The sequence below is a fragment of the Leptinotarsa decemlineata genome, unplaced genomic scaffold, assembly GCF_025532065.1.
Source record: "Leptinotarsa decemlineata unplaced genomic scaffold, Ldec_3_MD MMD2_tig00000035_RagTag_RagTag, whole genome shotgun sequence".
Lineage (NCBI taxonomy): Eukaryota > Metazoa > Arthropoda > Insecta > Coleoptera > Chrysomelidae > Leptinotarsa > Leptinotarsa decemlineata.
In genome coordinates, this window is record NW_027412540.1 from 17,609,350 (window position 1) to 17,628,650 (window position 19,301).

At 36.3% G+C, this 19,301-nt stretch overlaps 1 protein-coding gene and 1 long non-coding RNA gene across 4 annotated transcripts in view; both read left to right on the forward strand.

Moving 5' to 3' along the window:
• The window catches only part of LOC111506527 (uncharacterized), a 408,075-nt gene that overhangs the window by 26,335 nt on the left and 362,439 nt on the right, over positions 1-19,301 (forward strand). The window lies entirely within an intron of this gene.
• On the forward strand, positions 426-5,754 carry LOC141481038 (uncharacterized). 3 transcript variants are annotated; one of them, XR_012464715.1, is made up of 4 exons: positions 426-563; positions 652-4,116; positions 4,205-4,307; positions 4,600-5,754. It is a non-coding gene; the product is annotated as an uncharacterized lncRNA (long non-coding RNA). The 3 variants fall into 3 exon arrangements; XR_012464714.1 differs by lacking the exon at positions 4,600-5,754 and having other exon boundaries at positions 652-754; positions 1,047-4,116; positions 4,205-4,486; XR_012464713.1 differs by lacking the exon at positions 4,600-5,754 and having other exon boundaries at positions 4,205-4,486.

Genomic DNA, 19,301 nt, shown 5'->3' on the forward strand with positions numbered 1-19,301 from the left:
CAAGGTTAAGAGACAGCTGTTGGTTGACATCCGCCGAACTTTCGTAGTGTCGTTCCGACGAACTACACCGAACTAGTTCTACAGTTGTTCACGGGTGGAGGATTGATCGGTTACTCAAGTTGTCAAGGGTTGTTTTAGGGTTGCATTGCTTTGAGAAGGAGTTTTGATGGGTCATGGACTTGTTGATGATGTATCAAGTGGCTGTGGAGGAATTGTTAGATTTATGATGTTGTGCACAGCGCCCCCTTGGTGCTTGTAGTGTAGATTGGATGCACTGTGGCAACAACTGGTTAGCTGTCAGATGTGGCATTCTCTTAGTATTTGGAAGTTAGCCTTCGGTGAGCTTGGTTCGGAGTTCAAAGGGTATCATCAGACTGATTGTAGGATATATTTGGTTGTATTTGTGCCATCCTTCACGGGGATTATTTCTACAAGTCAGGATTGTATAGTGGAAGACTGATTGGTCATTTTGGTGTGGATATTTGCAGTCGGAAACTTAAGCTCTTTTGAGGATTTGTGGTGGATACCGAACTCGTGCCAGGTGGAAGGATTTCCGAAATTAGGTATGTCTGAATTACTGTCGCATCTCTCATGTGATCTTAGCTATGATATCACTTCTTCAATTCTACAACCTTCGTTTCTCGTCTCTAGATTCATAAGAAACAGAAGGCCCTCAGTCACTCATCAAGTCCCAGCAGGACTTCCGTGCAGAACACCGCACACGAAGAATCGTATAGAAAACCCCTTGGCCAGGGTAAGAATTTTACCATTAAATGTGTTTTAAATGATTTTAGTAATTTCTGGTTCCATCGTTATATCTCAACTGAATATTAGTATTGAAGAGAGGTTTCAACACTCATTCAATTTTCTTGATTTTTACGGATCATATGGTTATACAGGGCACCCAAAAATATACTCTTGTTATCTTGCTAATTTGCTTAAATGAAAATATACCAGGGGTATTGATTAGTCAAATAGTCCTATTGAATGGGGGTTGAATCTCACCTTGTTTTTATCTGATTCTGATTGAGAATTTTCTTCCGTAGGGTTTTTCTTCCTGCTTTTTCTTCCTGTTTTTCTTCCTGCTTTTTCTTCCTGTTTTTCTTCCTGCTTTTTTTCTTCCTGCTTTTTTTCTTCCTGCTTTTTTTCTTCCTGCTTTTTTTCTTCCTGCTTTTCTTCCTGCTTTTCTTCCTGTTTTTTTTGTCTTCGTCAAGGGTTCCTGTTTTCCTTTATTTTCTTTCTGGATCTTATTTGGTGATCCATTACTGGTCCAGCTTGTCGTGCCCTACAGGGTGATCTATCTTGGTGGTGCTACAGGGTGATCCATCTCCGCCGTACTACAGGGTGATCCACCGGTGCTACAGGGTGATCTATCTTGGTGGTGCTACAGGGTGATCCATCTCCGGTGCTACAGGGTGATCCATCTCCGCCATACTACAGGGTAGCCTAACACCATATACCGGGTGGCCCAAAAGGAGCACGCAAGTTATAATTGATTTAATTGAATATTTGTGATATACTGAGATATTTGAATAATTGTTGCCCTTATGTTTATTGATACCTGTTGATATAGTGTTTGTTTATCGTTTATTGATTAAGAGTTTGTTATTGATACCTGATTGACATAGATATTTGTGAAACGGAAATTGAGGTATATTCTTCCTTTCACGATTGCTGATTGACACCGATGCGCCTACGCCTGAGCTCACGCGACGCAAACGAGTTTGTCTCACCATCCGATACTAGTATTTACGATTTCACCTACTCAATTTTCGTGGTAGTTTTACTCGACGTATTGTAGTTTTTTTTTGAGCGTCGTTACTACCGTAATTTATGGCTGATTGAATTCGTGGTTAGATACACCGCGCTCTTGTATGGACATTTGAACATCGCGTAGTAGTGTGAATATTGCATTGTTGTCTTAGAAGCGTTGTTGGTTAATCCATGTAAGTTAGGATTACTGAATAAATCATATTGGGGATTTTTATCTTTTATTTCCAATATTAATTGGTAAGTTATTGATATTGTGAGTTACTTAGGGTATCTGGAGGATTAAATTTACCTGGCGCCCATTAAGATCTATTTGAAATTTGCTAAGTTGTTTAACCCACTCCCGTCTCCACTGTTTAGCTTAGCCGCGGATACCCATCTGTCTTATTTGTTACCGACAGATGATTTAGTCCCCTCTTGTGATTTGTGAGGTGACATTTTGGCGCCCAACGTGGGGCCGCGTTAAAACAACGTTTCATAGTTTTTTTTTATAAATTTGGAAAAATTTTTTGATAAATTTGGAAAAAATTTTTGATCATTTTTTTTTAATATTTTTTTGTGTCTCATTGGAATTGTTATCATGTCCCGCAAAATGCTAGTGAACCGTTTGAGTCAAGATGAGCTCGTGTATGAGGTTAGGGTTAGAGAAATTGCTACAGGAACTGTTCAAGAGATGCGGCATTCTCTGACGATGGCAATCAAATTAGATGAGAAGGGCACTTAAGTAAAAGCTTGTTTTTAAAGTTTTTATCATTATTTTATTGAACTATAGTATTGATGTTTTTATATATACATGAAAACGTGAATTTGTGATTGTTGACATGTCCTTGTTAAGTGTAACTGAAATATTGACGTTTTTGATAATGTATGTAATCTTTGTGCATTCTATTGATACCACTACGGAACATTGATATTGAAAAAAAAAAAGGGTATCCCCGTGGACATATGAATTAAGAGATGAAGACGGTAATTATAAGGGGATATGGAATGCGAAAGACCTAAAGTCAGCTAGCGCTGATGAAAATTTACGCTAGTAAATTTTCTTGAGGCAAGGGGGGAATTGTAACGGTCTAAATTTACTTGTAAATATTGTAGATATTGTTCGTTTATTTACTATGGAATCGACAGAATTGTCATTTATTGATGACGAACTTTTCGTCACAGACTGCTCTTATGTGACCTTTCAAAAACACTACCTTACCTTTTAAGATCTTTATTCAGAGGATATTAACAATGTAATTCAGTTACAAGTTCATTTTATTCATTTAACATCATAGTAATGGGAATCTCCCGTTCCATAGAAAACCATACCTGAAAGGTACAAGAATAAATGTATGCTCCCTGACTAACTGCTTTGACCAGTACTTACGCATTCTCCTATTGCCAATCGACGTTGGAGATCCGAAATTCCTCGCTAGGTTGAAATAGTTGTTATTGTTTGTTTCTCAGTTTACTTCGCCTATCATTTTTCAGCCGTTGCCTGCCTTATTCTCTATACCTTTCCGAGAATATTTCTTGCATAGATTGTTATTCATCACTTCCAGAAGGATTACTACATATTAGAGCCATATCGCCTGAAAAACAATATTAGTTAGCTCTGGTTTCTGAATACTGTTTGATATTTTCGGTAAATATTCTGCATAATACGAATGCTCTAATATTTGTACTGAAAGGGAAGGATGTGGCGACTTACCTTGTATGTTTCTATTCCATCGCATGAATAAGGAATGGTAAATAGTTGAAAATAGGTTGGAGTGAATACTTTTGTAAACATTCTAATATACAAGGTTAAGAGACAGCTGTTGGTTGACATCCGCCGAACTTTCGTAGTGTCGTTCCGACGAACTACACCGAACTAGTTCTACAGTTGTTCACGGGTGGAGGATTGATCGGTTACTCAAGTTGTCAAGGGTTGTTTTAGGGTTGCATTGCTTTGAGAAGGAGTTTTGATGGGTCATGGACTTGTTGATGATGTATCAAGTGGCTGTGGAGGAATTGTTAGATTTATGATGTTGTGCACAGCGCCCCCTTGGTGCTTGTAGTGTAGATTGGATGCACTGTGGCAACAACTGGTTAGCTGTCAGATGTGGCATTCTCTTAGTATTTGGAAGTTAGCCTTCGGTGAGCTTGGTTCGGAGTTCAAAGGGTATCATCAGACTGATTGTAGGATATATTTGGTTGTATTTGTGCCATCCTTCACGGGGATTATTTCTACAAGTCAGGATTGTATAGTGGAAGACTGATTGGTCATTTTGGTGTGGATATTTGCAGTCGGAAACTTAAGCTCTTTTGAGGATTTGTGGTGGATACCGAACTCGTGCCAGGTGGAAGGATTTCCGAAATTAGGTATGTCTGAATTACTGTCGCATCTCTCATGTGATCTTAGCTATGATATCACTTCTTCAATTCTACAACCTTCGTTTCTCGTCTCTAGATTCATAAGAAACAGAAGGCCCTCAGTCACTCATCAAGTCCCAGCAGGACTTCCGTGCAGAACACCGCACACGAAGAATCGTATAGAAAACCCCTTGGCCAGGGTAAGAATTTTACCATTAAATGTGTTTTAAATGATTTTAGTAATTTCTGGTTCCATCGTTATATCTCAACTGAATATTAGTATTGAAGAGAGGTTTCAACACTCATTCAATTTTCTTGATTTTTACGGATCATATGGTTATACAGGGCACCCAAAAATATACTCTTGTTATCTTGCTAATTTGCTTAAATGAAAATATACCAGGGGTATTGATTAGTCAAATAGTCCTATTGAATGGGGGTTGAATCTCACCTTGTTTTTATCTGATTCTGATTGAGAATTTTCTTCCGTAGGGTTTTTCTTCCTGCTTTTTCTTCCTGTTTTTCTTCCTGCTTTTTCTTCCTGTTTTTCTTCCTGCTTTTTTTCTTCCTGCTTTTTTTCTTCCTGCTTTTTTTCTTCCTGCTTTTTTTCTTCCTGCTTTTCTTCCTGCTTTTCTTCCTGTTTTTTTTGTCTTCGTCAAGGGTTCCTGTTTTCCTTTATTTTCTTTCTGGATCTTATTTGGTGATCCATTACTGGTCCAGCTTGTCGTGCCCTACAGGGTGATCTATCTTGGTGGTGCTACAGGGTGATCCATCTCCGCCGTACTACAGGGTGATCCACCGGTGCTACAGGGTGATCTATCTTGGTGGTGCTACAGGGTGATCCATCTCCGGTGCTACAGGGTGATCCATCTCCGCCATACTACAGGGTAGCCTAACACCATATACCGGGTGGCCCAAAAGGAGCACGCAAGTTATAATTGATTTAATTGAATATTTGTGATATACTGAGATATTTGAATAATTGTTGCCCTTATGTTTATTGATACCTGTTGATATAGTGTTTGTTTATCGTTTATTGATTAAGAGTTTGTTATTGATACCTGATTGACATAGATATTTGTGAAACGGAAATTGAGGTATATTCTTCCTTTCACGATTGCTGATTGACACCGATGCGCCTACGCCTGAGCTCACGCGACGCAAACGAGTTTGTCTCACCATCCGATACTAGTATTTACGATTTCACCTACTCAATTTTCGTGGTAGTTTTACTCGACGTATTGTAGTTTTTTTTTGAGCGTCGTTACTACCGTAATTTATGGCTGATTGAATTCGTGGTTAGATACACCGCGCTCTTGTATGGACATTTGAACATCGCGTAGTAGTGTGAATATTGCATTGTTGTCTTAGAAGCGTTGTTGGTTAATCCATGTAAGTTAGGATTACTGAATAAATCATATTGGGGATTTTTATCTTTTATTTCCAATATTAATTGGTAAGTTATTGATATTGTGAGTTACTTAGGGTATCTGGAGGATTAAATTTACCTGGCGCCCATTAAGATCTATTTGAAATTTGCTAAGTTGTTTAACCCACTCCCGTCTCCACTGTTTAGCTTAGCCGCGGATACCCATCTGTCTTATTTGTTACCGACAGATGATTTAGTCCCCTCTTGTGATTTGTGAGGTGACAAAATATATTTGCAGTATTGGTCTTCATCAGATTGAACTCACTTATAATTCCACTAACAAATATCTACATTTCATTATGATCACATTTCAACGCTATTTGAAGAGAGAATCATTCTAACAAGTCGCTGGAACTGATTTACTGCAGAATGCCAGAAAAAATGTGATGCAAACATTATATAGTAATAACAATTTTACGAAAGATTCAACAAAGTTAGTTTGAAATATAACAAAGGCATAAAACTCCAAACATATAAAACTGAAAGGTCAAATGCAAATATGCCGTTGAAAATTTTGTTACAGCACCAGAGAAAATGTGAATAATATGCAGTAAGATTCAAATTTAAGTGAAGAATTATTAGTGATCTATAATTTTTCATGTTATATTGAAATTATTTGTTTAATCTTGTTGATCAAAAGTTGAAATATAATTGTAAATTTGACTTAAATTTTGTATTTCTGATTTTTTGTTTAAGTTTTTATTATTTTTTCTTATGTGAACCATTTTCAGAAATAGCCTTTTGACTTTATTATTTTCAACTGCTGAAATTTTTGTATTTTCATAAGCCATAATATGATCTAAAGAGAAAACATGTTCAGGCAGTCCACAAGAACGTTTATTGAGTCTGCAGTCACTTTTATGTGACGTGATTCTTCCAGATAGATAACGACTGGTCTGACTCTCTCATAGACCAAAAACGTCCCTTTTATCAAGACATTAACTTGATGTTTTAGTAAAAAGTCAGACGTGGCAATGAGAAAAACAAGGTTAATACTTTTCATCATGTAGAAAAGTGTCACACATTCAATTTAAAATTAGAGGGAGTGAAATAATTTTAAATGTTTAAATGAAACTTATTTTATTCAACCATTTAAAATTATTTCACTAGCCCATGATTGGCATTTACTTGGTTGGGTGGTAGCAACCACGCCACCGTGGTTCAAAATAAAAAATTCAGGGTGGTAAATCATCACTGTTTGAAATTTGAACGGTTTTATCAAGTACCCTATATATGGTTTACAAATCTGTGTGTGTGTGAGGCAGAGTTGTTTGGCACGTGTTAAAATAATTTTTAATGAAAATATTTGGCTAGATAACCCAGGTAGTCGATGCCGCTAGAAAATTAAATCAAATCGTTTTCATGATTGGTTGTTGAATGAACTGAATACAGTTACTTCATGGAAATATTTCTGAACTAATACCTTGGTGTGATTATACAAGCTGCACGTTGACATGCGGGCCTTCCACTCGTGATGAATGCGAAGACATTTATTTTTGTTGGACAGATACTAATAATTACTGGTCGTCATAAAGAAAACATTTGTACATATCGACATTTCAGAAATGATATATGGAGATCTTCGTGAATTCAATTAACATGTTTGTAAGTCTAGATAAAATCCAGCTGTGAGCTCTCGATGGCGTAGTAGGTAGCGTTATGAAGATTGGAGAAATGGATAGAATAATTTCAGTGGACGATGGGAAAAAAGCCGATGATCCGGTTTCGTGAAATAATTCTCGAGTATGAAATGGATGGCTGGGATCTGATGTCTTGATCACTGAAGATGGATTGGATAATTTCAGAGATAATTGATGTTATTCACCGTATGAATTGCTCTCGTGAAAATATTAATTGGGCGGTCAAAATTAGAAACATATTCCGTAACAAATATTTGAATTATATATGTGAAACATAAAATCACCTTTATTTACACATACGTTCAATTCATATAATAATTAGAAAATTACATATTTATAACTCAACAGTATCTCACTTCCGGTTACACTAGATGTATGAGTAGACTTTATTTTGTTATTGATTTGTTATTGTTGTTGTTATTTCATTGAATTCCAATGCAAATAAATAACAGAAACTCATCGCATAATATTTCATTAAGTGATGTAATTATTTTAGAAAATTTTTCTTATTTTATTCATTTAGTTATTTATTTATTTTATTTTAATCAAACAGGCCAAAACGGCCTTATTTCATGGTTAACAACTATACTATACTTAAGGTGTGATAATTGAGCTATGAATCTAACGCATAAACAAAATACGTATCGATGTGTCCTCGATGAATTGCAGGGACTGTTATATTTCATAAGCAGAAAGAGATTAATAATTACTGTATAAAAGACTTTAGGACAAAATCTACATTTATAAATACATTGTAACTGTTGATCAATTTCTTAATACTTACGAGAGGAGCTCTTGAAGTTAAGAGAACATTTGTTATATTGAACATAAGTATTGTACGAGTACAGCGCTTAGGTATATTGAAAGGGATAAGTTAAATAATTTCAGGACTATTTACTTTACTATTGATCACCTTGTACACAAATATGTGGTCACTTGAGAAGTATTTCAGGGTAAAGTGACCAACCCCTTTGTCTTCAGAGTACCCACTACACTCACCAGTCCTCTGAGGTAACCTGCAGCCGTCCAGACGGAAATGTGCAACTCGAAATTTGTATCTGTGGATCATCTTCTGGAATATTACCTGCGGCAGCCATTATGGCGTGCCGAAGAGATTCCAAGCAAGATCTTTCCACCTCAGGTTGAGATGAAACATTATTTGAGCCTAAGCATTTGCCGCTTTGCTCAGTAGAAGTTTGTTTCCTCTCCTAATACTGATTCTTTTTCTGTTGCCCAAAAATTTGGTGAAACGCAGAGAACGGAAATATCATCAGCCTTAATTTGACCTATACATATTTTTGTGCGATTTATAACAGGATTCGAGAAAGAGGACATAGAAAGGTTCCCAACAGGTATTCAAAGGGACGTATATTTCCGTTTGAAATGCATGTATTTCATTTTGTTTGTCGAAGTTTATCGACAAAATCATTAACAACATGTCTTACTGGTAAATTTATTGAACCTGGGTCAAACTCAGTAACATTTCTAGGCGAAGCTGTCGGTGAGAACTCCTAAATGCCAAACAGCCTGTTCTTTTCAAATCAATGATGGATCATTCTGTAAAAGGAAAGTGATGATTATTTCAAGGCCTGTGAACGATTGAAAATGATTGACCTTAACACTTGGACATAATACACAAAATTCAATATTGCTCAGAAACAATAATACTTGCTATACAAGGTGTTTATTAAACATGCTGCAAAAATTTAAAGGACTCATCGATTCCCGAACTCTTTCAAAAACACAAGGATGGTTTCTGATTGCATTACACCCAGCAAATTGAATATCTGCAGCCGTTTGTACTAATGGAAATATTGTTGATAAGTACCAACGGAATTGTTAGATTTTTTATTACTTGGTAGGTCCATTATCTTTGAAACAAAGCGCCCTATCAAAAATATCTTCAGAATACTCCAAATAATAATATTTTGATTTTTTTCCGCATGTTTAATAAACACTCTGTAATGCATTTTATTTGAAGAGCAATTGACTAGTTTCGGTATAACCGTGAAACATTTCAACACGGTGGCTTTGACACTCAGAATTGTTTTTTCATTCCGATGATGCTGTACATAGAAGACCACCTATGATACCTTCTGTAATCAAAATTTTAGAGACCTTGAGCTGATAAAGAGCAAATACTTCGAAACTCTTTTTCAGATGGTCCCCGATTGAATATAATGAATTGCTGTTACTGAAAAAAACACCTCTCAGAGGATATCCTTTGTGAGAAAACTTCTACAAATTTGGAAACAATTCTGCTCAGATGAGTATTAAAAATAGAAAAGTCAACTGAACATTCTTGAGGGGATTCGACAGTGTACTAGTTACCTTGTATATTTTGAAATGATTTTCTAGCATATTTCATCAGTTCGGACTTCCATTGCTTAATATAATATAAATTGATTTGAAATCCCTGAAATAATTCGTAAGGAATTGAAGGGATTAACCGAAAAAATTACAATTTTATTGAACAGAAAACTGAAATTACAAAGAAATAACATACAAGCAACATCCAAAAAAATTAAAAATTGAAATATCAATACAAGCTGAAAACCACTGCAAGGTAAAACATCATGTTTTGTAGAAAATTCAAGGCATTTTGTGGAACTACTAGGGGAAATGGAAGTCAAAGAGCAGGATCAACTAATCAGTTTCGACGTGGAAAGCCTCTATACCAACGTTCCTGTCGGAGAAGCACTTCAAATCATACAGAAGAAGCTATCCGAAGATGGGGACCTGAAAGATAGAACAAACTAACCTATACAAGTAATCATGGAATTACTAGGATGTTGTATACGAAACTGCTACTTTCATCTGAATGACGAGTTCTTCACGCAAGATGAGCGACTGTCAATGGGATCGCCACTTCCACCGGTTATAGCCAATATATATATATGGAGTGGTTTGAAACTCTGGCCATCGAAGGAGCCCACAAAAAGCCCCGAGTCTGGTTGAAATACGTAGACGACACCTTCATAATATGGAACCATGGGAATGCAGAACTACACTTTCCTGAAGCACATCAACAACGTAAATCATTCTATCACTTTCACAATGGAGAAGGAAGTCCACAACGAACTGCGTATTGATGTAGAAAACCGACACTCAATGGGAAACATCTGTATATCGAAAACCCACCCACACAGGACAGTATCTGAACCAGAAATTCAACCACCATCAATCGACTGAGAGGGAAATCATCAAGACTCTACTAGACCGTGTTTTCGGGCTCTGAAATACAAAGGAAAGTCTCGAAAGGGAACTAGGCATTATCAAAAATGACCTTCAACGGAATGGTTACTCCAGAGTGATGGTAGAACAGGCTTTGGCTAGAAGACAACAAGAGCTCCACAAGGAAGAGAAGCCGCCATAACCAGTACTTGTACTTCCCTACATCAGAGGATTATCGGAAAGGATGAGAAGGATTGGGTCCAAGTATAATATCAGGACCTGCTTCAGATCTGGGAACACCATCCGTAGCAGCCTCACGAAAACCAGGCCACCAAACGCGGACTGCGATTCGAAGAATTGCTTTTACTGGATGCCCTGCGAGTGCGGAGAATCATATATCGGTGAAACTAAGAGGCCATTGAAAGTTCGCATTGCTGAGTACAAGAAACACACACAGCGAGGAGAAACCAACAAAACCGGAATAGAAGAGCATATTACGACTCATCAACATAACATCAAGTGGGCTCAAGCTGAAATCATCCACAAGGAGAAACACTGGTTTAGGGAAAAATTCAAAGAAGTCCCGTATATGTTGTCCAACAACGCATTTAGCCAAGTGAGCGTAGAGATACGTATCATATGGAAACCTCTAATCAAGCGGAAAACGACCAAATCCCGCCAAACGGTCATCTCCCGCTAAAACCAATGAAAGAGGGGATAGATGAAAGCACTCGAATGACCTATAAATAGTCAGATCTCGGAGGAATAAGTCCAGTTATCACCCGAAGACGATTGTGGATACTAACAATCGAAATGTCGTGACGTATCTTGGTTTACAATCTTTCAATTTTTAATTTTGATTTTCTGTTAATAATATTTTCAATTTTTTAAATTTCAGCTTGTATTAATATTTCAATTTTTTATTTTTTTGGTTGTTGCTTGTATGTTATTTCTTTGTAATTTCAGTTTTTGTTTAATAAAATTGTTATTTTTTCGGTTAATCTTTTTAATTTTTTACAAATTCTTTCAGGGATTTCAAAGCAATTTATATTAGATTAGACAATGGAAGTCCGAACTGATGAAATACACCACGAAACATTGTCAACCACTTTCAAACAAACATTTTTTAGCATGATTCAATTTCCCACAACAAATAACAGTTTTCAGGAAGTGGTTCGCATTCTGTCGGTGATACCATAAAGAAATGCAATGTATTTTTCAGATGTAATTCATGCAACTGTGGTAAGGTTGTACTACTAGTACTACCATGATAATTTATGAAGAAAGAAGCCGATCGAAGTTCCATTTAAACTGTGGAGCATTCCAATTTATGATTGTGTTATAATTGAGTAATGTTCAGCAATTTTAATTAAAGTAAGCATTTGTTACGACGGAACTTGTGTTAGCACGGCATTTATAGATCTCGTTATTACGCACTACAAGGCTGTACGCAATTTCTAGAGCGTAAGATAACAGAACATCGGATAAATGAATATGTTCCTAGAGAATTCAGACCTAGTTCTATAGACTGGTCGATGAGAAATTTGGGCTTTGTTCCATATACGTTTATCAATTGAGAACGAGCACTAATAGAAACTATAACAAATATTTCATTTATCAAAGAATAGTCGAAAATAATATAACCTAATTCCTAAGAATACAAGGATCTTTTTGATTGAAAAAGCAAATATCGTGACATCACTTGTGACATTTCGTATGGAAAGTATTTCAATAATCTTTTGATAATTTTAATAATCTTCAACACTTTCTTGTATTTCGATAGCCATTTGCGGAGTTAACGATGTTTGAATTGCATAACTCTGCCACCCTATGTAATTTTTTTTTAAATGAAAGTTAATTGGAAATTCCATCGCGAAAACATTTCATGTCATTCTTGTTATTATTCATCGTATACTTGAAAATGTACTCCTTGAACCTCCTGAGTTTCCGTATAGTTCCAGATTGCGTAATTTGAATTCCACAGGACAAAATCCGGTGAACTAGAAGGCCATTACAACGGACCGCGCCAGTCCCTTACATTCCGTAAAAACTGTGGGGCACACCATCTTGTTCGAAAAGAACTGTATTTCCGAATTCATTTTGATTACTGGCTACAATCTTTTGAATCCGTGGGTAAATAAGGTTCCCAAATATAAATCGCCAGTCACATTTTTCTCTTGATATATAGCACCGACAATATCATTCTTCAATATTCTTGAGCAGATATTCATTTTCCCAGGAGTTCGATTGTGGGTGACCTTCTCAAAAAATATATCAATTTATGTCAGACCATTATCGCATATTTTGGCTCTTGACATTTTCCTTTGAGAAAAAATTACATTCGTCACCGAAACAAACATTTTCAATGCAGTTTCGATTTGAATTCAAACGTTCGGTCTTTACCTCACAAAACCGACTTCTTCTGCCAGGGTAATCTTTATTTGATTCATGTAATATCTTCAGCTTATAGGAGTGAAACTTATGTTTTCTGAGGCATTTCATGACAATAGTTGTTCCAGCTCCTCTAGCTCTACCTACACTTCCAGTTTTATGAAATTATTCAACCAATTCCTTGAGATACTGGGTGAGTCAAAAAGATTCCCTCGGTCCCAGTATATGAATACGTCATTCGATTCCATATATTTTTAGCTCTCTAAGGAATTTTTGTTTTTGTATTTCCATTGCGGTATTGTCAAGTTATTCCAGAAAAACCTATTTTGCAGACAATATTTTTTTAATTCACCACCCGCATGTCTAGTTAGTCAGCATCATTATGATAATTTTTGAAATCTCAACTTTAGAAAACAATATATAGGGTGCCCGGTAAATCCGGTCAAGTTTCATTCATTTTCAAACAGACATAATTCAACTTTTTTAAATAGAACACCCTGTATTTTTTCATTTATATGAAATGTTTCAACATTTTGCTACATTTTTTATCAAATACTATACTATCCGAAAAACAGATATTTTACAAATCATACCCAGTTTTATTAATTATTGTAACCACAAAAAATTCACGTTCACCAATTCAAATCTTTTTCGTTATGAACAATAACGCCTGAATTTTTTATTTTAGAGAAGTCCAAAAGATGTTCAAAATGACGACCATTTTCCGCAACACATAATATCAGTATTTTTCTAAACGAATTCTCTACACGTTCCAGCATATCCTCTGGGATTTCTTTGAAAGTTCTGGTGCTTCTCCGTTTTATGTCTTCTATAGATGAAGGAGTTTCGTAGATAATCAATTTGGAATATTCCCATTAAAACGTTCATTTTGGTAAGATCAGGTAATCTGGGTGGTTATTCCACAGACCCCATCCATTTTTGAATAAAATGATCGTTGAGGTACTCCCGTACCGCAGTTTTGAAATGATGTGGTGCACCGTCTTATTGTAGCCACATTCTAAGTCTTGTTCCATATGGAACACCGTCCAATAAATTCGAAAACTCATGCCAAAGAAATCTTATATATTTTCTTCCAGTGAGATGCCCATCAGAAAAATACGGACAAATAACTTTTTTCCGAGAATTCCACCCCAAACACTCAATGACCAACGCTGTTGATGGTTCAGGCAACGGACAAAATGGGAGTTTTCCGTTGCATAATAAAGCATGTTATGCCGATTCACAGTTCCATTTTTATCAAGAGTCGCTTCATCAGAAATTAACATGAGAGCGAAATAATCATTTTCCTGATTGATTTTTTCTAAGCCTCATCAACGAAATTGAACACTTTTTTCAAAATCTCTACCTCTTAACTCTTGCATCAATTGGATGTGGTTAGGATGAAATTTGCCTGCTCGTATCATTCCAGACAAGCTGGTTTGAGAAAATCCTAACTCCCTGCTCAGGTCTTGGGTACTCACATGGGGATTTTAAACAATGTGAAGAGCAATTTGAAATGTATTTCCTTTATTTGTTACAGAACAGACACGTTCGAACTCCTCGTGATTGACATTACCAGTCCTTTCAAATCTTGTTTTTAAAGCCTGAAATGCTTTTCCATCTGGTTGTCTTCTTTCGGGGAACTTCTCTTTGTAAATCCTAGATGAAAGGAGGCAGTTTCAGTCATTTTTCCCCAAAGCATAGACCATTTGCACCATATCTTCCAATACATGATTCATAATGAAAATGATTCAATCTATACGCCAAAGAAACTCAAACTAAATCTGAGATTCATTTTTTAATGCCAGCTGATAACTATCACTAAATGGAATGAAAAATGCTAATGTACTAGCGATATTCGAAAAACAAATTTGAGTAAGTGAACGTAAGAAAAGTAAATATATTTCGTCAGATTGAATAATCACTTCAAGAATCAACTGGAAAAATATAATAAAAATAGCACACTTCCACAGATTGACACACAGACATGCAAACACACAGATCGACACACAGACATACAGTCAACTGTTCAATTGATTTGACTGACAATTTGGTTAACTAGATATATATAGTTTGCAGAACAATTTTCTTATAATTCCTCAATCTGTTTAAATATAATAGTATATAATAGTAGGCACTGAATTTTCATTATTATTATTGTATCTAAACGAAAACATTGTTGTCAAGGTTGTGATTCTATATATTTTATCATAATTTCTGAGAATATGGTGCCTACTATTTTGGAATTATAGTATAGTATAAAACATGTGATAGGGTGGATCGATCATAATTTCAAAATCATGGCACTCGAATACCTTCGTCGTTAACACAATGTAACTACAACACAGCATACCGTAACCATATACCATAGTATTCAGATGACTTCTACTGATCCCTTCACATGACTGCATAATTTTTTCCCCATTCCAAAATTATCAAATTGGCAAACTCAGAATACCTTTCATAATGAATGAATTTCTCTTCTCAGAAAAACTGACACCTAACAATTCACTATCAAGCGATTAACTATCTTCAAAAGATCATTCATACATTTCTTGTGTGATGTTTTCTAAGGAAAACATAAATGATGAATGGAAAGTTATCAGTCATAAATAAAAGACGCATGTCTGAAGTTATTGTGATTGAATAATGAAATGAATTCAATGGAATTTTCTATTATGCTTGTTTATACAAACATTGCTTATGGTTGGATAATAACATGAGTTTAATCATCATTATTTATGTATTGAAAGAGCTCAAAAGAGGAAGTTATATTCTTTCAGCCATGCATGTGTTTATAGATCGATGAAAAATCGAATATTTTTCAAACGAGTGTAATATGGGTGCAATAATGAATTTTGTCATAACATTTTTCTGGCATATTTCTGGCATAAACATAACAATCTGCACTGATAGTAGAGAAGCCCTATTAGCCTTGAACAGACAACGTTTTACCTCAGGGCAAGTACTAGAGTGCCACCAATATTCAGCCAAAACCTTAGTAGATAATAACACTATCCTGGAGTGGGTTGGAGGGCACGACAGGACTAAAGGTAATTGCATTACCCACTCTTTAGCCAAGGAAGCAGATACAGATACAGAATGTTGAAATTCATTTCTCTAATTTTTTAAATTCATTTTGCAAATCATGTGCTCAAATTGAACACAATTAATGAATATTACTGGAGTTTCTATCCCAACACCAAACCGTTATTTTTAACACCTCGATACGTGTTTCAATCACCAAGTGATCATCTTCAAGAGGAAGATTGAACAGTTTGATCTTTGGTGATGATCACTTGGTGATCGAAACACGTGTCGAGGTGTTGAAATAACGGATTGGTGTTGGGAGAAAACTCCAGTAATATTCATTAATACACCAAAGGTTCCAAACAGTGCATCACAAGGACAACTAATGAAATTGATTGTATTAAATTATATTTGATATTGTATTTGTTGTCTTTTGTGTTCACGATTTTATCAACAATAAACTATTTTTTATCAAGCTATTACTCGCTTTCACATGAAAAACACAAATGAAAGTTTTTATCAAAATGTGTGACAAATTTGAGGTTATATATCACTCAATATTGAGATTTTTTGACAAAATATTTTAGAAATTTCAGTTTTTGAATAACCAGAAAGATTACAATTTTCACAGTTAAGAATCATTTGGCATATCAATTTTAAGCGAATAATTACTGACATTTCTGGCATTTTCAAGTGACCAACTACCATACATCTCAACCAAGGGTCAAGAAATCATAATTTAAAGGTGGATTGTGTTAGATTTTTTTTCCTAACCAAAACGAAAATAACTTCTTATATAGGTCGACGAAATTACCGTTAGGTCACTAGGTGACGACATAGCTATCTTGAAATACCTAGAGAAGTGTTCTATGATTAGGATGGAGATATTGACATCTAGGATGTAGTAATCGAACTTGTAATCATTTGTTTCTTTTAGTGCATATGCAAATATCCCCATTAAATCCGTAAATGTGCTACTTACTTTTATGAATTCAAGATAGTTAATTTCCATTACTAGTGACATTGAAAATAATATCTCTCAAAATGGTTATAGCATCATTTGTTGGATGGTTTGACATCAATTCATAGTTCTTTATATTACACAAGTTTTGATGTGGATCTGAAATTATTGATTTTTTTGACGTTTGTGTATGATCAACTAATCGCAATAACTCCAAAATCTGTTTCATCCAGAGGAGCAGCAAAGATGAACAGACTGATTGAGTTTCACCTCTAGTACGTGGGCATACTTGAAGATTGGATACAAATCAAATCATCTGAAGGAGCAATTCGTTTCTACCATTCTTCCCCTACCTCACCTTACTAACAACAACAGTTGATACGTCAAGAAAATGACTTCGAACAGGCCACTGAAGATGACTACCGCAGTTGCAGTTGAAACGTTTGGAGGTTGTAATCAAAGAAATTCCACGGTAAAATCTGGAAACCAACCAAAAATTGATGCCAGCCGTGAAAGCCCACTTTCTTATATTAACCCACTTATCTTGTTTCTGTAGAGTAGGGAGGGTGAGTGTAGACCCATTGTACATCCTCCCGAGCAGTTGTCCTCCTAGGTCATCGTCCATCATGTCCTTTCCAGGAAGGTGAACAGATCACTAGGAGACATCTCCCTTATACTGGCAGGTATAGACCAAAACTCGCCGAACACACACTATCTTTGGCAACCTTGAGGTGTCTCATGGTGGCCTTCGCGAATGTTTTGGAAGGGGCAGCGTTATTACTGTCGTTGTGCGGCTTCTTCAAACTTCCTGGGGTTCCCCTACTGGAGGTGTTCAAGGCGCCCGCCACAGGAAGTGCCCTTGCTGTTGGAGGTGGAGTGGGGGAGGAGGAGGGTGCACTTATATTTGCTGCCACTCCTGCCTCTTTCGCTCTCTTTCTCCTTTTGGCCTCGGCGCCGCGAATGCGCAGCCTTTGTATTACATCACGAGGTGATCTGCTATGTCCAGCCTCATTCCAAGCTGTAGATTGGGGGGGACATTTCTATTCATCCCCAGCTACCGCCATAGATTGAGGTGAACACTTCTGTCCGGCCACGGTATGGATTTTTGTTGTTTCTGTTGTTTCATTCATGTGTGTTCGCACGAGTAGCAAGGGAAGAGTTAGTCATCTATGGCAGAGCCCTGCATTACCATAGGTGGGCTGATTACAAGGAGGTTTTGCCCAGTTCCCCAAGGGAGTCGCTCTTGACCCCATATCACCCTGTGGCCATTCATCTGTCTGCACGATTCCTTACACTTTAGCGTATGTAGGCTGATCCACGGAGGCATTTTTTGCAAAGGCTTTTGGGGGTTCTAGTTCCCATATCCCTAATTACTTCTGCCACTGACCAGGAGTCCGGCGACCCCGTCCGTAAGACCACATTGGCTTCCGGGGCAGAGCCTCTAGTCCCAAATAATAACCATGATGAAACCGGTTTTCATTGATCAATTATTTTCAATTGGAAAACATGTTTCTCTGAATAAGAGAACTATTTCTTTCAGCAGCGTATTCTCCCAAGCAATTGAGAAGTTCGATAGGGATACCTTGTTAGACATGTATATATATATATATATATATATATATATATATATATATATATATATATATATATATATATATTCATGAGAATTAGAATTAGAATTAGAATTGTTTGGATGCAACTTAATAAAGGAATAATGAAAAATATTTAAAGAAAGAAGCTTTAATTGAAGTGTACTTCAAAAAAATACATTTGCAGAACGGAAGACAGGAAAAACTCAGGCACTTGAAATGTAGGTTTTTCAAATTGTAAAATTAGGTATATAAAGCATTGAATATGTAGCATATAGTCAGTAAAGACACACCCGAAGAAGCCATTATATGGCAAAACACGTGTTGCGTTTTTGTAAAATTGTTTAGTGAAAATCTCACAATAATGGTTTTTTTGAATACGTTGAATATAAGGAATACAGTGGCAATTTTATTCTACGAGAGACTTAATTGATTTCTGCCCCGAAATTTCCAACCCTTCAAACATTCCTAATCCCCCTCCGTGGACCAATCCAAGCATTGAAATTGTGAATGGGCACGTACAATTGAATAGAAATAACACCAACCGTAGTCTAATTAACGCAATGTTCAGCCACTTTTGCAGCAATTCGAAGACTGTATCCCAATATAAAACGACGTATCTAAATCAGAAGGAGTAGAGGCAGCATTCACCAATCCTTACTTTAATCACTCTTTCAAACTATAAGCAACGCGTTTTCAGGGGAACTTCATGCCACATGGATAGCATTCGAATATACATAGAAAAGTCATCACACTTCACATCAAACATACGTTTCATTCACTCATTGAGAAACGTAAATATATCCACTTCATATGGGTTGCATCACATAATGGTATAGCCGGCAACGAAGGGCCGACCAGTTGGCAAATCATGCTGTTACTAACCCATTTACAGATATTGAAAATAGCCCACCCTGACCTGAAACCGTTTAAAAAACTAATTCTTACCCACGTAAATCAACAGCAATGGAATGGCTCCA